The sequence below is a fragment of the Oncorhynchus nerka genome, linkage group LG6, assembly GCF_034236695.1.
Source record: "Oncorhynchus nerka isolate Pitt River linkage group LG6, Oner_Uvic_2.0, whole genome shotgun sequence".
Classification (NCBI taxonomy): Eukaryota; Metazoa; Chordata; class Actinopteri; order Salmoniformes; family Salmonidae; genus Oncorhynchus; species Oncorhynchus nerka.
In genome coordinates this window covers 18,754,436-18,761,960 of record NC_088401.1, presented here as the reverse complement: position 1 = coordinate 18,761,960, position 7,525 = coordinate 18,754,436, and the positions used below count along the sequence as shown (strand labels likewise).

The following is a 7,525-nucleotide window of genomic DNA, read 5'->3' as shown; positions in this document are numbered from 1 at the left end:
TAGAATTTGCGAGGCATGTGCATGGGTTATTTTCTGTGATCACTGTAGTATGAGAGAGAGAGAGAGAGAGAGTATTGCGATGCCTCTTACTGCCTCTTACTGCCTCCATCTCCTGACAGCTGCGCTAGAGAGAGATAGAGGCATGCGGGCTTCAATGGACGGGCTCAATACAAACTGGAGGAACACACCAGTCTAGGGGATGAGGGGGAGGGGCATTTTTTTCTCCCCCCACCATGTAGAACTTTTGGGACTTTTTTTGTTTGTCTTATACTGTTCCTATTAAACTATTTTATGCACAGGTACATACATTCATTATAACAACACATTTCATCATTACGCACTGCGGTGAGAACCACTGGGCCTGACAATAGAGTGTGTTTCTTGGGGGAAACTAGAGGGCTTTACCAAACTTTGTGATTTGGGAGCGAGCCCCTATTGTTCAGATCCCTCCCCCTTCTTGGGAAGTGGGTGGACCCGAAAAGGCGTCGCAAAGGGAAGAATTGTTTGAGAGCTCAGTCATCCAAAAACGGCCATTCAATGTGAGAACTTGGGGAGCCTAAGAAAATGTCGGTGGCATCGCAGTAAATTACTAAAGCAGTAAAGAAAAAGGAAAAGTGTTTTTTTCCCCCGGATTTTACTGAAGTAAAAAGCTGAGAAAGAGATTGTTGTCCGAGGAGTAAACACCAACTATAGCACGTTTTGGTAAGTTTTTCTTTACTAATGATCCCTGTCTTGCGGTAGGTACTACGCGAAGTAATGACACATGCGTTACAAGTTAACAATATGCTTTTATTTATGTAATAACGGATTCACTCAGGGAAGCATATTTTAGACATGGATGTGTGATAACATAAACCTTGTATGTTCAGTGTGTTTCATGTTGTAATCGGGATGCGGATACCTCGCTAACTTTGTGTGTAACAATTGTTTTGTTTCCACGTTCTATTTGATTCAACTACCGTTCAGGGCAAATCAATAGAAGCAAAGACTGCGCGCTTAATATTGAGAATATGGAACGAAATGGTCATAAAAAGTACTCATTTGAAAATGTGATTGTAGGATGGTTGTAGAAGATAGTTTTGGGACGCATTGAGTGATGGGGGTAGTAGCTTTTGACCATTTCTGCCTTCAGCTTTCAGAATTGCGTCTTTTTTTTTGCCAAATTAGTTTCTCAAACGTTAGATCTTTGTGTCTGAATGCATTTTGTATTATTCTTATGATTAAAATGTATATTATTTTTGGGTAAAAACATTGTCATTTTAAGACCAACAGTGTGAAGATGTTTGCAGGCCTCAGTCCGTAGTCGTTCCTATAGAGGAGAGTAACAGAAAACAGACATGGCAAAGCGCTGCCAAATTCCCTCCCCAAATCGTTGGTTTCATGCCTACATCTTATTTATTAGCCTGCCTCAATGTCAACCGAAACAGATTGGATTTTATCTCATGACGCACAGCTTTGACACCACTAATTGTGTGCTTTTAAAAAGAACCCACTCCCCTCATCACTAAACCAAACGTACACTGTGCAAGAATAACCTAATTACAATAAATGGACAGCTGGTGAACTCTTCTGAACCATCAATGCGGTGGAATGCCTGAATGTCTTTTAGCTGTGAGCTGTCAAGGGCGTCTCTCAATGAGTCTCATATCATCCCTTTGCTGAGGAATAATTTAAATGACCAAATATTTTTTTCTAATCCAATGGGCTAATGAGCTCTTGGCGAATCCGCGAATGGGTGAGATAGTCACTGCTCTATTTAGAATACAATTAGCCCAACTGCCTCGCATAGAAAATAGACCTGAGTTAAACCGAAAAGATATCCTGACAGCTGGAGAGATTGTTTCAGCTCAATCCATGATGTCAGATGGATTAAAAACGAGGGCTTGAAATTGCCAGGGATCTCATGATACCATATTATCAAGATACTTTGGTGCCGATATGATACACTACATGACCAAAAGTATGTGGGAGTTCTCACATATACTGAGCACTTGTTGGCTGCTTTTCCTTCACTCTGCAGTCCAACTCATCCCAAACAATCTCAATTGGGTTGAGGTCGGGTGATTGTGGAGGCCAGGTCATTTGATGCAGCACTCCATCACTTTCCTTCTTGGTCAAATAGCACGTACACAGCCTGAAGGTGTGTTGGGTCATTGTCCCATTGAAAAACAAATGATAGTCCCACTATGCACAAGCCAGATGGGATGGCGTATCGCTGCAGAATGCTGTGGTAGCCATGCTGGTTAAGTGTGCCTTGAATTCTATATAAATCACCAACAATGTCACCAGCAAAGCACCCCCACACCATCGCACCTCCTCCTCCATGCTTCATGGTAGGAACCACACACGCGGAGATCATCCGTTCACCGACTCTGCATCTCACAAAGACACGGAAGTTGGAACCAAAAATCTCAAATTTGGACTCATCAGACCAAAGAACAGATTTCCACCGGTCTAACGTCCATTGCTTGTGTTTCTTGGCCCATGCAAGTCTCTTCTTCTTATTGGTGTTCTTCAACCATGAAAGCCTGATTCATGCAGTCTCCTATGAACAGTTGATGTCGATGTGTCTGTTACTTGAACTCTGTGAAGCATTTATATGAGCTGCAATTTCTGAGGTTGGTAACTCTAATGAATTTATCCTCTGCTGTAGAGGTAACTCTGGGTCTTCCTTTCCTGTGGCGTTCCTCATGAGAACCAGTTTCATCATAGTGCTTGATGGTTTTTGTGACTGCACTTGAAGAAACTTTCAAAGTTGTCGAAATGTTCCGGATTGACTGACCTTCATGTCTTAAATTAATGATAGACTGTCGTTTCTCTTTGCTTATTTGAGCTGTTTTTGCCATAATATAGACTTGGTCTTTTAACAAATAGGGCTATCTTCTGTATACCAACTCTATCTTGTCACAACACAACTGATTGGCACAAACTCATTCAGAAGGAAATACATTTCACAAATGAACTTTTAACAAGGCACACCTGTTCATTTAAATGCATTCCAGGTGACTACCTCATGAAGCTGGTTGAGAGAATGCCAAGCGTGTGCAAAGCTGTCATCCAGGCAAAGAGTGGCTACTTTGAAAAATCTCAAATCTCAAATATATTTAGATTTGTTTAACACTTTTTTGGTTACTACATTATTCCATATGTGTTAGTTCATAGTTTTGATGTCTTCACTATTATTCTACAATGTAGAAAATAGTAAAAATAAAGAAAAACCTTAGATTGAGTAGGTGTGTCCAAACCTTTGACTGGTGCTGTATAATGTATGTATTGAGATTCTCATGATTCAATATGTATTTCTATTCGATACTGTGATTTTATAGTTGTTAATTGTGATTTTATGTCCCAAACATATTGTTCACCATGTCTTCTGCAGAGGGACAAGAGAGAGTCATGAGAAAACAAGCTTTAATCAGTCATGGAAATAAAAGTGATGAAAACTAATTGTCTCCCTATTTAAATAGAAGATGGAGAACAAGCTATGTTTTGGTGCAGGTACAGTCAACTAGTGTAAAAATAAGACTTGGATATTGTCAAAACTAAAAGATACAATATATTGTAAAAAAAAAAGAATATCCCGATATGTAACTGTATTGATTTCCCCCCATCGCTATTAAAACCCTTTCCTGCAGTCAAATGACCAAATTGTCTTCTAGTGGCCTTATGGGTGGAATATTATTCATCTTATTCATCATTTCATAATTAATAAACAGGATTTTTTTTTAAATGAACAGAAAGTCCGGTGTTTCTATGTCACAGAGTTTTGTTCTATTTCAGTCTTCTGTGATGTATATAAAGTGTAATATTGGGATGCAAACTCTAAATGTAATACATTTCAACTCGACACCTGTACCATGTCAGATGTATTATTTGGTTTAAGCCCATAACCATGTGTGTGAGGTGTTTGTTTTAAAGTAGATTTGTTTAAGACTACCAAGAAACACTCTGTGGGACCCTGATTTAGCCCACTGCAGTAAAATGTGTGATCTTTGCATACCTTTACTTGAAGAGATCAAGAAGAATGATCTCTTGAATGAACAGAATAAGTGAACTGGTTTACCAAGAGGCCATGTATGTTTGGCATTGATTCCTGTGCCTCTGTCTGAGGGACATCTAAGGAACATCTTGTTTGGTAACTCTGGTGTGGTAGAGTTTCTTGTTGACCTTCGGCGGTCTCTGGTCAAAGCTATTCTCTAATTCCTTCCAGTCTGATTGGCTTTCTCTCCTTTCTCACTCTTCTGATCTTATTTGGTGGCAGAGTTTTGAGCAGCCTTAGCTATGTGCCGATGAACACACACATTTTACTGTTCCATTTTCATGCCAGCCCAACATTCGATAACTATTAAGAACAGGGTTAAAGACAAGGATTGGTCCATAGGCCTATTCTGGAAAGATAACATCAGGCCTTGAAGTACTGTGTTGCCTTAATAGGTGTGTGTTTGGCATTGGTGTTTTGGTCCACTCTCAGTAGGTATGTCTTGTTCTGTCTATGAATAGCTTGGCTTGGCTAGGACTCATTGGATAGCTCTTGTTTTGACAATGACTCAATGGATAGATCTCATCCTGTCTGGATGTATTTTCTTGGATAGTTCTGGTTCTGGGCAGGATAGCTCTTGTACTGGCTATGTTCTGGATATGGGTCCATGGTTGCTTACACTGGCTAGGTTCTGGTTGCTGTTGTTTTGCTTCTGATGCCATGAATATAGATTGGCACTGAGTCCATGGATCATTTTTGTCCTGGCTGTGACTCTGGGTGGATAGTTCTTTAGTTCTTGTTCTGGCAATGTGGGACTTTTTGAGTTCTGTCTAAGTTCTGGCTACAACTGTGGAAAGGTTTATTGTTTTCTTAGGATTTAATGTTAATTGGCAAAAGGAGAAAAATAACTCCTGAGGGTGTACTTTCATCTGTGCTACAGCAGGTACGATCATGTAGTCATAACAGCCTGCAGGCTACTATCTGCGGGCCTAACACTGTGTGTGTGTGTGTGTGTGTGTGTGCATGATGGTTCTCCAATCAGGATTATCTCTTTACACTGGAATGTGCAGCTTGTCACTCTCGTCTTGAACACGCCCCTCTCAGGATCACCTGCATGTCCCAGTGAAGTCAGATCTCAGTGTAGGGCATGCTGTGTGTTTCTCATAGCCTGCACTGTGGACTGTGCTTGTGAAAGAGAACTACTTTAGGCTGTGAGTCTATCCATATTAGGCGGTTATACTAGTGTTTTAGTGTAATGGTGATCATACACATAGCCAACTATAAAGGCTTGGTTGCTGGAAGCTCATTTGAACATTTCCCACAGATCAAAACTATTGTTCTGTAGCTTTGCATATAGGGCTGTGTAGTTTACTTGACATATTACGTGTTAGTGTTGCAGGGGTTGTAGGGTCAGGTTTCTCATGTCCTGGTGGTTTTAGGTGTCCAGTCTCAGAGAAGGCCACCTGGAGCAACAGGTGGCCAGGGTCCAGTACCCTCCCCTGGGGCTCCGAGCCACCCTGCCTCCCAAGCCTGACCCTGCATACCTCGATAGCCTTCCACAGCCTCTTCCAGACAGGATGAGGGGGAGAGAGGGAGGGATGGAGAAAGGAGGTAGAGGAGAGGGGAAGGAAGGAGGGAGGGAATAGAGAACATAGCTGTGCAAGAGAGAAGCATGGAAGAGAAAGGGAGGACAGAGATGAAATATGCAAGCGGAGGAGTGAAAAGTCTGCATAGTTCGAGACACATAGAAGTTGTAGATGTTTGCTCACACTCCTGTATCCCTGCCACCTACCTAACAATTGATCACAGATGTACCTGAAACGATGTGCTTTTGGCCTTTCAGCGGTGTTGAATACATCTCCTTGAGACCTGTCTCAGTGATAATACAGTACATACAGTGCATTCAGGAAGTATTCAGACCCCTTGACTTTTTCCACATTTTGTTACGTTACAGCCTTATTCTAAAATGGATGAAGTTGTTTTTATCCCTAATCAATCTACACGCAATCCTCCATAATGACAAAGCAAAAACAGGTTTTTAGAATTTTTTGCAAATGTATAAAAAAAAAACTGAAATATCACATTTACATACGTTTTCAGACCCTTTACTCAGTACTTTGTTGAAGCACTTTTGGCAGCAATTACAGCCATGAGTCTTCTTGGCACAACTATATTTGGGGAGTTTCTCCCATTCTTCTCTGCAGATCCTCTCAACCTCTGCCAGGTTGGATGGGGAGCGTCGCTGCACAGCTATTTTCAGGTCTCTCCAAAGATGTTGGATAAGGTTCAAGTCCGGGCTCTGGCTGGGCCACTCAAGGAAATTCAGAGACTTGTCTCAAAGCCTCTCCTGTGTTGTCTTGGCTGTGTGCTTAGGGTCGTTGTCCTGTTGGAAGGTGAACCTTCGCTCCAGTCTGAGGTCCTGAGCGCTCTAGAGCAGGTTTTCAATAAAGACCCCTCTGTTCTTTGCTCCGTTCATTTTTCCCTTGATCCTGGCTAGTCTCCCAGTCCCTGTCACTTAAAAACATACCCACAGCATGATGCTGCCACCACCATGCTTCACCACCAGGTTTCCTCCAGAAGTAACGCTTGGCATTTAGTAGGCTAAAGAGTTCAATCTTGGTTTCATCAGACACAGATAATCTTGTTTCACATGGTCTGAGAGTCCTTTAGGTGCCTTTTGGCAAACTCCAAGTGGGCCTTTTATTGAGGAGTGGCTTCCTCTGGCCACTCTACTATAAAGGCCTGATTGGTGGAGTGCTGCAGAGATGGATGTCCTTCTGGAAGGTTCTCCACAGAGGAACTCTGGAGCTCTGTCAGAGTGACCATCAGGTCACCTCCCTGACCAAGGCCCTTCTCCCCCGATTGCTCAATTTGGCCGGGCGGCCAGCTCTAGGAAGAGTCTTGGTGGTTCAAAACTTCTTCCATTTAATAATGATGGAGGCCACTGTGTTCTTTGGTACCTTCAATGCAGCAGAAATATTTTGGTACCTTTCCCCAGATCTGTGCCTCGACACAATCATGTTTCGGTGTATTACGGACAATTCCTTCAGCCTCATGGCTTGGTCTTTGTTCTGACATGCACTGTCAACTGTAGGACCTTATGTGTGCCTTTCCAAATCATGTCCAATCAATTGAATTTACCACAGGTGGACTCCAATCAAGTTGAAGAAACATCTCAAGGATGATCAATGGAAACAGGATGCACTTGAGCTCAATTTCGAGTCTCATAGCAAAGGGTTGAAATACTTACATAAATGATTTCAGTTTTTATTTTTTAGACATTTGCAAAAAAATATTTGGTTTTTATAGGCCTTTATTTCTGTAGACCTAGCGGGAGCATAGGCCTAACGGGAGCATGTAGGCCTAACGGGAGCATGTAGGCCTAACGGGAGCATGTAGGCCTAACGGGAGCATGTAGGCCTAACGGGAGCTTGTAGGCCTAACGGGAGCTTGTAGGCCTAACGGGAGCTTGTAGGCCTAACGGGAGCTTGTATCCTAGCGGGAGCTTGTATCCTATCGGGAGCTTGTAGGCCACAGGTGGACTCC

General features: G+C 42.3%; 1 protein-coding gene across 1 annotated transcript in view; it reads left to right on the top strand.

Moving 5' to 3' along the window:
- The first annotated feature begins 509 nt into the window (after positions 1–509).
- LOC115130122 (brother of CDO) overlaps positions 510–7,525 on the top strand; it is a 46,518-nt gene continuing 39,502 nt past the window's right edge. Inside the window, exon 1 of the mRNA XM_065019346.1 lies at positions 510–702. The gene's annotated coding sequence lies outside the window, so the exon portion shown is untranslated. The remainder of the gene's footprint in view (positions 703–7,525) is intronic.